Source organism: Pelodiscus sinensis, chromosome 2 (genome assembly GCF_049634645.1).
Source record: "Pelodiscus sinensis isolate JC-2024 chromosome 2, ASM4963464v1, whole genome shotgun sequence".
Taxonomy (NCBI): Eukaryota; Metazoa; Chordata; order Testudines; family Trionychidae; genus Pelodiscus; species Pelodiscus sinensis.
Window position 1 is genome coordinate 146,361,884 of NC_134712.1, and position 16,506 is coordinate 146,378,389.

The following is a 16,506-nucleotide window of genomic DNA, read 5'->3' on the forward strand; positions in this document are numbered from 1 at the left end:
TATTGTGAGACACAGAAAAATTTCAATGTATTTACTTTATATCAAAGAAGACTGATAGGTGAGTTGATTGCAGTGCATAAGTGTCTTGATGGGCAAAAAATGCCAAGTATTAAGGGCTCCTATATTTAGCAGAGGAAGGCATAACAAGACAATGGCTGGAAGAAGAAATCAGGAAAATACTAATTAGAATAAGGCACAGATTTGAAAGAGTGATTCATTTCTGGAACAAATTACCAAGGGTTTGATGAATTATCCATCTCTTGATGTCTTGTAGGGCAGACTAGATACTTTTCTGGATGATGCGTTAGACAAATCACAGCTATTGTGGAATGTAGGAGGCCTGTGATATGCAGGGGGTTAGACTAAATGCTTGAATGGTCCCTTCTTCCTTGAAAGTCTACTGATCTATGAAAAACTGTGTGTGGCGTGGGAAGCAACCACTGATATTTTATTGTGCCCCCCCACTTGGTCTCCAGGATCAACACTCATTGAGTGGGATGATCCACAGCAAGCAGCTGTGCCATCCGAAGCAGATAGCAAGTGGCAGGACATCAGCCTTGCAGGGGAAGAGTTGGTCTGGCAGTGACTTCACAAGAGCCTTTTGCAGGACCTCAGCCTACTGGTTAAAGGTGATGACGAGATGGTGACCTCACAGAGAGATGCTGACTTTAGCCAAGTAGGACAGCTGTACATGGCAGTTGTCACTTTGGAGACTCCTGTGGCTTTGCTGCGGCAAGTCTCCTTCTCGAGGTTTCTCCTTGAGGACAGAGAGAATTCCGGTTCACACACACAAATGCAAGGAGAACCGTCTTCAGAGTTTTCTACTTTCCTTTTACTGATTTGGCTAGAAAACAGACATCCCAGTTTAGAAGGTAAGAGCTTCTGAGAAGTTCAGAATCTGTTCAGTCTGATCCACCTGATGCCAGTTGAATTCTAGGCATGACACTAGACTGAGGTGGCAGAATTTTATTCTTTACCTAGGACTTTGTCACATAATCACTGGGACTTGTCCTTTTTGTTTTCCCTTTTCCTCCATCCTTCCCTTCTCTCTCATCTTCTCTTGCTGCCTTTGTCCTTCTACCCTGCTCCCCTCTCTCCAGAAGGAGAGGTGAGTTGAAGGGGGGTATAGGGAGGTGTGCTTTGCAGAGTGGGCTTGAAACAGTGTTCTGACAGGGATCTCCACAGGTGACTCAAGGCATCCTTTGGACTCTTTGGTGAAAACACTCAGGGTATCTCTAGACTATAGGGGTTTTTTGAAAAAACTTCACCTGCATCTATACTGCCATCACGTTCTTTCAAAATTAAATCGAAAGAACGCGGCGGGTTTTTTTTTTTTACAGCAGTAAACCTCCTTTTACGAGGAAGAACACCTTTTTTCGAAAGAGCTCTTTCAAAAAAAGGCATTCTTGAATGCAAACAGGGCTTTTTCGAAAGAGAGCATCCAGATTGCCTGGGCGCTTTCTTTTGAAAAAGCGAATCACTTTGGCTGTCTAGAGGATCTCTTTTGAAAGAGGCTTGTAGTCTAGATGTACCCTCAGTCTCCCACCCCTCAGTCTCTATACTGATTGGCTGAACAGGGTTTTTTTGACAAGGCAGAGGTGCAAGTCCTTGTTCTCTTCTTTTAAGTCCAAATAAGTTTATAAGCATTCATGTGATCAATAAATGTTGCTGCCTCTCTGCATTGTCTCTGAACAAATTCAGGATTCTCTCTAACATTCCAGTTCTTCTAAAATACTTGATGAATAATTACTGTGAATTATTGTTGGTCTGGTTTTGGTTTGAAAGCACTTTCTTCTGATCATTCCATGTATGAACTTCAAGATGTGATTAGTTTGAAAGTTAGGACTTGTGGGTCCTATTCCCAACTCTTCCACTAACTGGCTATGTGACCTAAGCCAATTACTTCTTCCTTCTCAGCCTTGGTTTCTCCCTCTGTCAAACAGGGATAACAATAGTCTCCAAAGACTACTTTACAGGGAGAGGAGGTGGTACCTCGGGAATTATTGGAGAGTGTCAATAAGAGCAGTGAGGAATATGAGGTGTCCTATCACGTTGAGTCATGTCAGATTATGATATATTATAATAGATGAAAGTTTCTATTTTATTTGTATTTTGTTGTTTTGAAATTAAGAGCAGCAACTCCTGAGCTCAGAGTGGAACATCTCAGATAATTTTTTAGATCAGTGTCTCCAACTTCTGTCCAACAAACCAGTTGAACACACTGTGACAAACAGGAGATGCTTTCATTTTGCAATAGAATAGTTTTGCAAAGAATTTTCATACAAATTGACTTCTTGAAACTAACAAGATTAATATGAATGGGATTTTCTGACAGTAAACAGCTTAAATCAATTGGATTATCTGCTCCATCTCTGGGGCAGCTAATGAGAGGGAGAACCCCTGAGAACTACCCCTTGGAATGGCAGTCAGCCCAGGGAGTCACAGCCAATAGGGAATTAGAGGAGCAAGCACACCAATCTGTGTGACAAGGCTGAGTCTGCACCATGCAGGGCCTGCATGGCACCTTACTGCCCCTAGTAAGGGCCCCTTGGTGGCCACAGACCTGCCTTCCCTTGTGGCAAGTGAGTGGGGGCTTCAGGTGGCAGCTCTGCAGGGCCTGGTGCCAGCTACCTTCAGCACCATGGGGCAGGCCTACAGCCCCCGTGGGCATCACACAGTAAGTTTGGCTTCTGGCCCTGTGGGCGTCTGGGCCTTGGTTCACTGAACGGGGCCGGGGTGAGGGCCCTCTCTGAGTGTGCCTATCCTAATGAATAGTCAAGCAGGCCAAGTGGATGCAGAAACGCACCCTCCAGCACCGCCAGCTCCCCCTGCAACTGTTCATCTCTCATGTAGCATCAGTGCAAGCAGCCAGGAGATGGCAGGTGCTTGAGTTGGCTGCTGTTGCCGTTACCATGGTCACCATAGGACATGACAGTTGCCTCAAGACTGTTGGCTGCACTGGAGGCAGGTCAGGTCCTCTGACTTGCAGGGCAAATCTCTCCAGTGTGGAGTCAGCCCCAACCTAACCCAGGGCTCTGGATCCTGCCAGAACCAAACTGTGTCTGTGTCCAGGAGGATGCTGCTCTCTGCTGGCCATGGCATGCTTAGAGGAGTGGTAAGATCAGGTATCTGGAGAGGGTGGGACAATTAAGTGTGCTTCCAGTGAGAGCACCATGGCCCTGAACAATACATAAGAGGACTGTTGACCCTTTATTAAAACTTGGTGGAGCAGGTTTGACTAGCTCCCAATACCTAAAGAAAGGGGAAGGGTCAATGGAAAATCAGGGCCCTCACACTGATAGTCCTTAGGGGTTTTGGGAAGAGGCCAATGCTCCAAGACAGCCTGATTGAGACCGCAGGCAGACTAATAAAGGAGTCAGGAAGATGGAGGGGAGGGAGATTCTAGCCTCCATTTGAACTAGAAGTGCCTAGGCCAGAGTGGGGCCAAGCTAAGGAGAGAACAAAAGCCTGAGCTAACTGGAGAGCCACGACCTTGCCAGCAAGAGCCTGAGGGAACCAGACAAGCAGCCCATAGCAAAGTGCTGGGAGGAGAACTGCAGCAATACCAGTTCTGGAGTTGGAGCAGTCTGGAACCAAGAACAGTGATCAGCTGTGGAGAATGAGGAGGAACTCTAGGCAGCAGTCCCAGCACAGTGAGACTCTTCCAGCCAAGAGGCCTTATAGCTCAGACTTGGAGGAGGATCGTAATGCCAATGGGGGAGGGAGATACTGATGCTGGGAAGAAGGGTACTCCCTGCCACCTAGAGCCTGAGGATGTGTGGAAACTGTCAGAGCAAGTGTCTGACTGGCAGAATCCCTGCAGCACATCCAGGGTCTAAAAAGGAGGCCTGAGACATGTGAAAGACAGACTGTGAACTTCCAGTACATCTAGATATGCTGTTCGTGATGGCTGTGTCTAGAATGGCAAGTTTTTCCGCAAAAGCAGTTGCTTTTGTGGAAAAACTTGCCAGCTGTCTATACTGGCTGCTTGAATTTCCACAAGAACACTGACTTCCTACTGTCTGAAATCAGTGCTTCTTGCGGAAATACTATGCTGCTCCCGTTCGGGCAAAAGTCCTTTTGCACAAAGCTTTTGCGCAAAAGGGCCAGTGTAGACAGCTCAGATTTGTTTTCTGCAAAAAAAGGCCCGATCGCGAAAATGGCGATCGGGGCTTTTTTGTGGAAAAGCATGTCTAGATTGGCACAGACGCTTTTCCGCAAAAAGTGCTTTTGCGGAAAAGCGTCCATGCCAATCTAAATGCTCTTTTCCGCAAATGCTTTTAAAGGAAAAGTTTTCCGTTAAAAGCATTTGCGGAAAATCATGCCAATCTAGACGTAGCCGATGTGTCTGTGCCCATAAGCACAGGAGCAAAGCGGACAGGAGCTGAAGACAAGGGAGTTGAAGAGGGACCGCAAGAGATCCCGCTGCTGAACAGGCTACCTGGTGAAAGTGAGAGTACTCGCTTTTGGTGTGAGTTAGTTTGCTCAACTGTTTGAATTTTTTTATTGGATTCTGATTCTGATTTCTGATATCTACAGTTTCAGCTGCTGTGGCAGTTGGGACTGAGTGCCTGACCATTTGTTTCCTTAATTGCTCTCTTGATTGCATCTGGTCAGCCTTCCCCTGTGTGACTCACGAGGGGGCAGGCCTGGCCTAGGCAAGCAGGCTTTAAAAGCCAGAGGCAGAGCGACCAGGGGAGCGAAGTGGACAGGAGCTGCTGACAGGAGTTTAAGAGGGAGGCCTATGATGGTGAGGATGACCCACAAAACCTGTGCCAGAACTTCTTCGGTCTCCTCCACCTGTACCTGTAGCCAGACAGAGCACCTGAGCATGGATGCCTCTACCCAGATCCTGATGGGGTTTTGCAGGGACTGTGGCTTGCAATTCCCACTTACTGATATCCAGGCTGGAGAGATCATCCAGTGCGAAGGGTGCCTGCTGGTGGAATCTCTCAGGCAGCAGGTGGGAGAGCTATAGGAGGAGGTGGCTATGTTGAGCAGCACCCGAATCCACGAGCAAGTCCTGGACCATGTTCATGAGGAGACAGCTGAGGTAACTGTCCCAGTACACAGGTCTGTGGCCACACCACTGGTGGAGGAAGAGACAGCTCAGGGTGGACACTGGCAGCTCGTTACTTCTCGCAGCAGGCACTGCTTCACCCCTGCTCCGAACCCTCCCACCGTGGTACCAGGAAACAGTTATGCGCTTCTTTATACAGGAAGTAAGGAATCACCCCCTACAACAGAGGAGGAGAAGCTTCGTACCCCCAAAGCTGGGAGGTCTGCTGCCACCACTGTGAATAGGAAACATAGGGTAGTGGTGGTCAGAGATTCTCTTGTGAGGGGGATGGAGGCGCCATCTGCTGCCCTGACATTTCATCTCGGGAGGTTTGCTGTCTGCCGGGGGCCTGTATCCGAGATGTTACTGAGGCATTGTCAAGGATTATCCGGCCCTCTGACTACTACCCCATGCTACTCATCCGATGCATCCTGGAGGTGAATGCCTGGCTGCGAGGATGGTGTCACCAGGAGGGCTTTGGCTTCCTTGACCACGGGATGCTATTCCAGGAAGGACTGCTAGGCAGAGATGGCGTTCACCTTTCGAGGAGGGGGAAGACCCAATTTGGACACAGACTGGCTAACCTAGTGAGGAGGGCTTTAAACTAGGTTCAACGGGGACATGGAGACCTGGGAGATGGGTTGGAAATGGGAGGGAGCATGGGCTATAATGGCAGAGAGAAAGGAAGATCAGGACAAAACTGGGAGGCAAGGTCAAATCAGTATCTTAGATGCCTATATACAAATGCAAGAAGTATGGGTAATAAGCAGGAAGAACTGGAAGTGCTAATAAATAAGTACAATTATGACATTGTTGACATCACAGAAACTTGGTGGGATAATACTCATGATTGGGATGTTTGTATGGAAGGAAGGGGACAGCTTGCTCAGGAAGGACAGACAGGGAAAAAGGGGAAGAGGTGTTGCCTTATATATTAAAAATGAACACACTTGGAGTAAGGTGGAAATGGACATAGGAGACACAAGTGTTGAGTGTCTGGCTTAGGCTAAATGAGGTTAAAAAGAAGGGCGATGTCATGCTAGGAGTCTACTATAGGCCACCTACCAAGATGGAAGAAGTGGATGAGGCTTTTTTTAAACAACTAACAATATCATCCAAAGCCCAAGATTTGGTGGTGATGGGTGACTTCAACTATCCAGATATATGTTGGGAAAATAACACAGCGGGGCACAGACTATCCAGTAAGTTCTTGGACTGCATTGGAGACAACTTTTTATTTCAGAAGGTTGAAAAAGCTACCAGGGGGAAGCTGTTCTAGATTTGACCCTAACAAATAGGGAGGAACTGGTTGAGAATTTGAAAGTGGAAGGCAGCTTGGGTGAAAGTGATCATGAAATCATAGAGTTCACAATTCTAAGGAAGGGTAGAAGGGAGAACAGCAAAATAGAGACAATGGATTTCGGGAAGGTGAATTTTGGTAAGCTCAGAGAGCTGATAGGTAAGGTCCTATAGGAATAAAGACTGAGGGGAAAAACAACTGAGGTGATTTGGCAGTTTTTCAAAGGGACATTGTTAAGGGCCCAAAGCAAGCTATTCCGCTGCGTAGGAAAGATAGAAAATATGGCAAAAAAAGCCTTGGCTTAACCACGAGACCCTGCATTATCTAAAAATAAAAAAGGAGTCATATAAAAAATGGAAAGTAGGACGAATTACAAAGGATGAATATAGGCAAACAACACAGGAATGCAGGGGCAAGATTAGAAAGGCAAAGGCACGAAATGAGCTCAAGCTAGCTACAGGAAACAAGACTTTTTTATAAATACATTAGAAGCAGAGGAAGACAGGATAGGCCCACTGCTCAGTGAAGAGGGAGAAACAGTAACAGGAAACTTGGAAATGGCAGAGATGCTTAATTACTTCTTTGTTTCGGTCTTCACTGAGAAGTCTGAAAGAATGCCTAACATAGTGAATGCTAGTGGGAAGGGGGTAGGTTTAGAAGATAAAATAAAAAAAGAACAAGTTAAAAATCATCTAGAAAAGTTAGATGTCTGCAAGTCACCAGGGCCTGATGAAATGCATCCTAGAATACTCAAGGAGCTAATAGAGGAGGTATCTGAGCCTCTAGCTATCACCTTTGGAAAATCATGGGAGACAGGAGAGATTCCAAAAGACTGGAAAAGGGCAAATATAGTGCCCATTTAAAAAAAAGGGAAATAAGAACAACCCAGGAAACTACAGACCAGTTAGTTTAACTTCTGTGCCAGGGAAGATAATGGAGCAAGTAATTAAGGAAATCATCTGTAAACACTTGGAAGGTAGCAAGGTGATAGCAAACAGCCAGCATCGATTTGTACAGAACAAATCATGTCAAACCAATCTCATAGCTTTCTTTAATAGGATAACAAGTCTTGTGGATAAGGGAGAAGCGCTGGATGTGGTCTACCTAGACTTTAGTAAGGCGTTTGATATGGTCTCATATGATATTCTTATCAATGAACTAGGCAAATACAACTTAGAAGGGGCTACTACAAAGTGGGTGCATAATTTTCTGGATAACCGTAGTAGTTATTAATGGTTCACAATCCTGCTGGAAAGGTATAACAAGTGGGGTTCTGCAGGGGTCTGTTTTGGGACCGGCTCTGGACAATATCTTCATCAACGATTTAGATATTGGCATAGAAAGTAGGCTTATTAAGTTTGCAGATGATACCAAGCTGGAAGGGGTTGCGACTGCTCTGGAGGATAGGGTCATAATTCAAAATGATCTGGGCAAATTGGCGAAATGGTCTGAGGTAAATAGGATGAAGTTTAATAAAGACAAATGCAAAATGCTCCACTTAGGAAGGAACAATCAGTTTCACACATACAGAATGGGAAGCGACTGTCTAGTAAGGAGTACTGCAGAAAGGGATCTAGGGGTTATAGTGGACCACAAACTGAATATGAGTCAGCAGTGCGACGCTGTTGCAAAAAAAGCATACATGATTCTGGGATGCATTAACAGGTATGTTGTGAGCAAGACACGAGAAGTTATTCTTCCGCTCTACTCTGTGCTGGTTAGGCCTCAGTTGGAGTATTGTGTCCAGTTCTGGGCACTGCATTTCAAGAAAGATGTGAAGAAGTTGGAGAGGGTCCAGAGAAGAGCAACAAGAATGATTAAAGGTCTAGAGAACATGACCTATGAAGAAAGGCTGAAAGAATTGGGGTGGTTTAGTTTAGAAAAGAGAAGATTGAGGGGGGACATGATAGCAGTTTTCAGGTATCTAAAAGGGTGTCATAAGGAGGAGGGAGAAAACTTGTTCATCTTGGCCTCTGAGGATAGAACAAGAAGCAATGGGCTTAAACTGCAGCAAGGGAGGTTTAGGTTGGACATTAGGAAAAAGTTCTTAACTGTCAGAGTAGTCAAACACTGGAATAAATTGCCCAGGGAGGTTGTGGAATCCCCATCTCTGGAGATATTTAAGAGTAAATTAGATAAATGTCTATCAGGGATGGTCTAGACAGTATTTGGTCCTGCCATGAGGGCAGAGGATGGGACTCGATGACCTCTCGAGGTCCCTTCCAGTCCTGGTATTCTATGATAAAGCAGAATAACTTTTTAACCTATTCTATTTTTAAATTACTTGCTGGTTAATAAATTGTACTTGCTTTGAATTATATGTAGTGCTCAAGGAAGTGTCCAAAGCAGAGAGACCATCCTGAAATGAGGACAGTTTAGCCCCTGCCCTAAGTGATCATGACAAGTGTTACCTCAGAGTCTCAGTAACAAGTAGAATCTTTTGAATTAATTTAGAATTTAGGATAAGGATCTGATCTAGGATGTTAAGTGCTCTGGTTACCAGAAGGGCGATCCCCTGACACGTATCTGTCTTTGGTGATTTTTCCTCACAAGAAAACTCAGAGTCCAGATTAAAGTTAAACAACATGTATTGTAGAAATTTAGGATGACATTTGCACGAAACAAATCCAAAACAACAACCAACAATCCCAACCTACACCCCAAAAGCGGAAGAGAAAGAAGATAGAAATATTCCCGGTACAAATAAGGGTAGGTGTACGTTACAAAATTCACACAAGTGGTGCTTGCGACTTCGACCCTTAGGCTGCAGTTAGCCTTTGGGAAGGAACAGCAAGTGTTCCCTCGCTGGTTGGCTCGACCCCAGGCGTTTGCCACAGGAACCAAAGCATGATGATGAAGTCCAAAGTTCAACTGTCCACAAACTCCATTTTGTTTTCCAGTCACTGATGACAATTGGCATTTTAAGTGTGCACCTTACCTAAATTCTGTACACAACAATGGTACTATAAACATTATGAACAAATCAGCATTATAACATTAGAAATCCTCTAACAAGATTGGGTGTCAAGACCCTAGGAATCATTGGTCCAGCCTTGTCAGGTTTTCAACGTCTCTGCCACCCAGGAGAGTGGAAGAGAGTATTTGTGGTCAGGCAGGCCTCTAGGTAAAAGAAGTGGAAGTGAGGTCTAAGATCTTTCTGCAGCCCATTTCACCAGAGTAGTGTAAAAGCCAGGCAAACTCCCCACAAAAGTGGGATCATACAAATATAAGGAGTCCTCAGATGTGGAATATAGTAGGCAGAGAAAAGGGGGGTGTTCAAGATGTGTATTAATTGGAAGCTAGTGTATGCTGTGGAGCACATCTGATATCCTCCTATTGTAAAGCTGTGCCAAGTTAAATGGGCATCCATGTTGTACAGCTACTGATGTTGCCATGTCATTTTATAAGCGCTCACAGGGTTTGTTCCTGTTCACTTTTAAGTCAATGGAAACACTTTCATTAACTTGGATAGTGCAGGATCAAGCCCACAGAGGAGTTTTGTGCATTCTAAGGGCATAAACTCTTGTTTGAATACAGTTTGAAGATAGTAAAGTTAGTCTGCAAGAATACTTCTCCGAAAAGAAATCAAACGAACAAACAAAACAAGGGAAAATAGTTCTGTGAATTCCTATCAACAGATGACTTACTGACCTAAACCAGATTTTAATAAGTTTTAGGAAATTACTATTTTTATTTTAAAAACCCTTTTCTTGGTGATCTGAATATATATTGGCATGTAATCTTCATTTTTCTGTATTCTTCAGCTCCATAATACAAAATCTTCAGAAAAAGAAATAGTAAAATGTGGATTTGGCTGTGGCCAGTTAGAAGATTGGCTGAAACAAAAATCACACTGTTAAATTTTTAAAAAAAACTTTAGCTTATTGTATTTCTCTTAGTATACTTCTACTGTTGGGCAATAAATCACATGAAAATGAAAAGTTACCAGAGTGATTAGGATAAAATTATAATAGAAAAGAAACAGGGAATTCAAGAGAGGGTTCTTTACGTGAAAAAGAAAAAGAAGCCAATAGAAAAGAAACTAAAGAAAATGGGCGAAGGGAAGGAAGAGTCAAATTAAATGGAATTATATAGCAGAAAGGTAGAGGAATCCATGGTGAGTAGAGAGGTTTGGAGAAGGGCCAAAGGTCAGGACATAGTTATAGAAAACAGGAGGATGCATCTTTCAGAGCAGAAAGAAGGGGTAAAGGAAACTAGCAGAGAGAAGGCAGAAGACTACTTCCCAGAGAGTATCCTATAGTTTTTTCCACCAAGAATATGTATAGATCACTGACATGTAGAGGTTGAGCTATCAAAAATTGGTTATTGTATTTTTGGTAGTGAACTACACTACCTCACATTAAAATAAATATATTACCCTATTTCATCTGAAAAGCGGGCTGTGATGATCTGCGGATTTCAAAATTGAAAATTATTGTTTTATCCTTCTCAGCCTCAACATGTGATAGCTTTGCTGATGTTAAGCTATGCCTTGATCTACACTACAAACTTACATTGGTATAACTGTCACTCAGGGGTATAGATTTTCAATACCTTGAGCAATGGAGTTATGCTGATCTTACCCCTCTGTAAATTGTGGTGCTAGTATACTTTGAGTAGACCAAACCTCCAACCTGTCCACACTGTTTTCCTTTCCTTGAATTAGTAACATGGCCAACTGCTAAGAATGGAGCAGCTATATCAAATGGTGTAGAATCTCCATCCAGAAGGAGTCTGGAATCTCCATCTAGAATCTCCATTTGTGTCAGTAGATCCATTGTCAAAATGAAGTTACTGTAAAGTGGGTTTATAACTGGTTGAAAACTGTATTAAAAGCATGGTTGTCAATATCTTATTGTCAAACTAATGAGGTCTGACAGCCATGGCAGTAATATTCAATATTTTCATTGTCTTGGAATATGGACTGGAGGGCAATGCTTATGAAATTAGTAGATGACACCAACCTGAGAGGCATTGCAAATACTTTGGAGATCAAGATTAGAATTCAAAATGAACTTAGAGAATTGGTTTGAATTCAACAAGATGAAATTCAATAAAGAAAAATGCAAACTATTTCACTTAGGAATGAAAAATCAAGTGCACAACTACAAAATAGGGACTAACTAGTAATATTGCTGAAAAAGATCTGGGGTCATAGTGGGTCACAAATTAAATATGAATCAACAATGAGATACAACTGTGAAAAGGGCAAATACTGTTTTGGAGTGCATAAATAGGAGTGTTTCATGTAAACCACAAGAGAAGGGCATTAAACTTTAAAAAAAAAAAAAAAAAGTCTACTAAATATTCTTTTTGTGCTCGGAAAACAATGCATGGAGCCTAGGTAACAAAAAGAGAAATTGGCATTGCTCATCTATGAGCATAAATTTGATCTAGTTGCTATTACTGAAACTTGATCATCCGTATATATTATAAATATTAGTTTCAGCTACTAACCTCATTGGACACAATTTTGGGGCAACAGATCTTTGTCTTTATTACATTTTAGGATAACAATTGCATGTGTATATGAATCTATGTCTATATATTCTGGAAAGTAGTATTTTTTTAGTTTAAAGTCAGTTGATTAGCATAGCATCTGTTACATTTTAGGCAGGCTAATTTTGTTTCTTTTTGTTTGTGTACATACACGCAGGAATTATAAAGGTATTATTTCCATTCAAAGGAATGGATCCATTACAGCAAAAAGTCAGAATTAACTTTTCTTACCTGTCATTTTGAGGCTTTTTGGATCCACTACTTTGGATATACAGGCAGTCCCCGGGTTACGTACAAGATAGGGACTGTAGGTTTGTTCTTAAGTTGAATTTGTATGTAAGTCGGAACTGGTACATATTGTAGGGGAAACTCTAGCCAAATATTTCTCCAGAGCTCAGTTTTATTCTCCCACACCTCACTTCCCTCAGTCCTTTATTCTAAAGCTGAGGTGTCTGCTGAGAAAAGCCGCTCCGCATCGCCCTGGTCTGCTGGGGAGGGGGGGCGCTAGCTCCGCATCGCCCTGGTCTGCTGGGGAGGGGGGGCGCTAGCTTCGCATCTCCCTGGTCTGCTGGGGGGAAGCAGCTAGTGAGGGGTTGCCTCACCCTGTTTGTAAGTAGGGATCCGATGTAAGTTGGATCCATGTAACCCGGGGACTGCCTGTACTCTTCTCAGGCTTATATAGATTTGGTTTTGTCTTCCCTCAAGTCAGGACAAAGAATGTAAAAAATGGCCATAAAAAGTCTGATGTCAACAAAATGATTTTTGTTTCTGCAGCTTAAATTATAATAATTGTTAATGTTTTGGTTTTGCTGTGCTTTGAATGCTTTGCATTCATCTGCGGAAGGTATAGTTTCAGAAATGCGCCAGCAGGGAGGAACTCTAAGGGTTTGTTTTTAAATATCCTTTTATTAAAACAATGGGGGGAGGGAGGGGACGCCACATCCATTCTTCTGGGCTGGACAGAAATACATTTTGAGTTATGACTTGTGTCCAGAGCCATGGTTCCATGTTAGGATAAATCAGAATTAGAGGTTGAAAAATTTAAGTTTACCTTTCCACAGTATTTTTTGGTTGACTTACTCCAGTGCTGCTGCTAGGACAATGAAGCTGTGCAGAAGACAGCTACTAAAATGCTTATAGAGAAGTCTCAAGGTCAGGCATGTATGTGAAGGGAGGGTAAGAAAGAATCATATTAGGGAAACAGAATTTATCTGTTTGTGTACCTTTATAAGACTTGTGACTTTTGAGTTTGTGATAGCACTGACTTTTGATAAAATATGGGATAAAACGTATTTGTAAATTAATGTTTTGTGTCCAGTGTCTTTTGGTGATACCTACAGAAAGTTTTAGTGGTATTAGTAATCTACATTTTCATTTTCTAGTTAAAGCCATTAAAACTATATATATTTATGAGAGAATTTGTGTGGTCTTCAAAATTGTTGCTTTTTGTAAGCAATGATTTGCTTCAGTGATCCTGAATGGCGAGGTCTATGACTTCCAGAAAGGATGGTTTGTTATTCTGAAACATGGAGAAATGCCATGCAAGACTGCACGATCTATAAAACAAGTAGTGGATTGCTGTTGCAGAAATCAATGCTTTGCAAAACTGCTACCTCCCCAGGGTAAGTTTGCCATAATTTGCTTTAGCCAGAATATTACATACAGAATGTGAAATTACTTATTCTTACATATAATAAGATTATAAATCTAATGTAGTTACATAACACTTGAAATGGTTGCAGTGTATTATAGCCCTTTACTCTGTGCAGTTGAAATCTTCTTCTCACCTTTCTTTGCATTCTTGCTTTGTAGCAGGCAAACATTCATTATTTTGATTGGCATGGGATTGAAATGTAAATCAGCATTGATGGTTTCTTCTAAATCCAAGGACCATGACACCTTTGGTATTGGCTCCTTGGCATCGGGTGCCCAGTGCCTCCAAACTGACTATACCCTCTGGTAGTCAGCACTTCACTGATTACTGTTTTCTTCGCCAATATCAGATGGTAATCGTTTCTCACTATCCAGAAGGTCCAGATAAGAGCAACAAGAATGATTAAAGGTCTAGAGACCATGACCTATGAAGGAAGACTGAAAGAATTGGGCTTGTTTAGTTTGAAAAAGAGAAGATTGAGAGGGGACACGATAGCCATCTTCAGGTATCTAAAAGAGTGTCACAAGGAAGAGGGAGAAAACTTGTTCATCTTGGCCTCTGAGGATAGAACAAGAAGCAATGGGCTTAAACTGCTGCGAGGGAGGTTTAGGCTGGACATTAGGAAAAACTTCCTAACTGTCAGGGTGGTTAAACACTGGAATAAATTGCCCACGGAGGCTGTAGAATCTCTATCTCTGGAGATATTTAAGAGTAGGTTAGATAAATGTCTATCAGGGATGGTCTAGACAGTACTGCGTCCTGCCATGAGGGCAGGGGACTGGACTTGACTACCTCTCAAGGTCCCTTCCATTCCTACTATTCTATGATCAGTGGGCTTACCACCACAGTCACCATTACTAGAAAGGCTAAGGGAGGTCATTACAAAATGTTTATTGTAGAACTTCTACATCTGTAAAGGGAAATGTTCCCTATCCCAACCTGCCTGGCAGGGTACTCTTGACAGGTCTTGTCCATCCTTTGGAGGAAGTATATTTCTTCTCTTCTTCCTCCCCTGAACATAGTAAGGAATCATCTCATCTTCTACTCCTTATCTCCAGCTGCCCACACCCTCCCTATAGTAACTCAGTGGGATTTAGGAAAGAATCCAGAGATCAATCAGCTAGGAAAACCTCAGGTTATTGTAAGGAGTCTCCTTTTGATATCCTCTATGTGCACTCCATGGCCTGACCATGCTGGACTCCTTGAAATAATCATCCTTGCCAGAAAGACAGTGTTTCAACAGTTTCCAGAACCAGGTCAACTTCTCTGAAAAGGCAAATTCAGCCCCCTCAGTTGATTCAGTTGCATACATACATGCTGCAAGATAAAGATGAAGAAAAAGAATAACAAAAGCATTCTCCTAAGCAGGACTATCAAATGCCAGCTCCAGTATTTTCTTCTCCAATGAAGTGGTCAACCTATCTTCACTGGCCTTTGTATGAATTTAAAATCTTCCAGGATTAAATGGCTAATGGATACTCTGGATAACCCTTTTGAGATAATACAGGAGGATCAACATAAACATCTGAATATTCTCCACTCTACAGCTCAGGGGAGATTAGCCATGCCAAATTCAGGGCTGGGCTGCTGAAACCCATCAAACCAACTGGCAAATGTGAACTTCTGTCTCTGAAATCTCCAAGAAAGCAGACAGAAGATAGTATGTCTCTGCAAAGGAAGCTGAATATTTATTACCAGTATCCTACTCCTCACATACTCAATGATACTCAGTGAGAAAACATCAAAGAGTACGATCAAGGAAGTGCAAAATCAGTATTAATAACAACTAAAAGGCAAGAATGGATTAGTGAAGCTACTTGGGCATCAATGGAAAAGAGAAGAGTGAAGTCGTGATACTCAGACCTCTGTGGTTCAAGAGCCAAATTAGCAATCAACATTACCCAAAGGAACCCATAAGCAAACTAGAACAGGAAAAACAGTAAGTAATCCTCTGGCACTGGGGGTGGGGGGCACATCTACACAGCAGGGCAAAAGTTGAATTAAGATATTCAACTTCAGGTATGTCAATTGCATAGTTGAAGTTGAAGTAGTTTAATTTGGCTTTTGGTGCTGTCTACACAACTGGAAGTTGAAAGAAGAACACTCTTCCTTCGACTTCTCTTGCTCCTCGTGAAATGAGGGTTACAGGAGTTGGAGTAATAAATCCTCCATCTTGACATTATTTCAATGGCTTGCTGTGTAGATGCACACTTTGTTTTTTCGAAATAACGTTGGCTATGCCGAAATAACGCTGCCCTGTGGACCTACCCTTAGAGACTAACACTTTTCTGTTATAAATTATTGGGTTCCTATTATTTCCAGTCCAGTTTCCAACTCACCTGAAGAAGTAGGTTTTGCCTATGAAATCTCATGATACTATATGTATATGCATGCTTGCAGGGTCAGCTCGAGCCATTCCTGCACTCTGGGCATCGGGCACGCGATGCATGCATGGCTCCGCCTGCCAGCGCGCTGCACACCTTACAGCTGCAATCGGGCGCATGGTGCCCGATTGCAGCTGTAAGGGACGCTGTGCAGCCCCCGGCCACCTGCAGGCACCCCCAATAGCTTGGTGCCCTGGGCAACTGCTTGGTTCGTTCCCCCCGCCCCTCCAATCCAGCCCTGCATGTATGTTAGTTTCTAAGGTGCCCAGGGCTACTTGATATTAAAGTTACAGACTAATACAGCTACCCTTTTGAGACTTTAAAACAGGAAACTTAGCAGTACTGGAGGCCCTGTTAAAATGCAAATGAAAAGCCCCTATGGTAGACTTGGCAGAATTCAATTTTTATTTTTAAACAATTTCAACAGATAGTATTGATGTTTATTTTTAAACATTTTATAATATTTTATCAATTTTTCACTTTCATAGCTGTGGGACATTGTAGAGTGCACAGTTAATGACAATTACCACTGAAATTCAAAAAGTTAAAGTTTGTATAAGCTGTTAAAACATGAAGTTACAATACCATAGATCATAATATTGAAACAATT

At 42.7% G+C, this 16,506-nt stretch overlaps 1 protein-coding gene across 1 annotated transcript in view; it reads left to right on the forward strand.

Annotated features, from left to right (window-relative positions):
• Positions 1–16,506, forward strand: part of RECK (reversion inducing cysteine rich protein with kazal motifs) — a 150,645-nt gene that overhangs the window by 1,038 nt on the left and 133,101 nt on the right. The window lies entirely within an intron of this gene.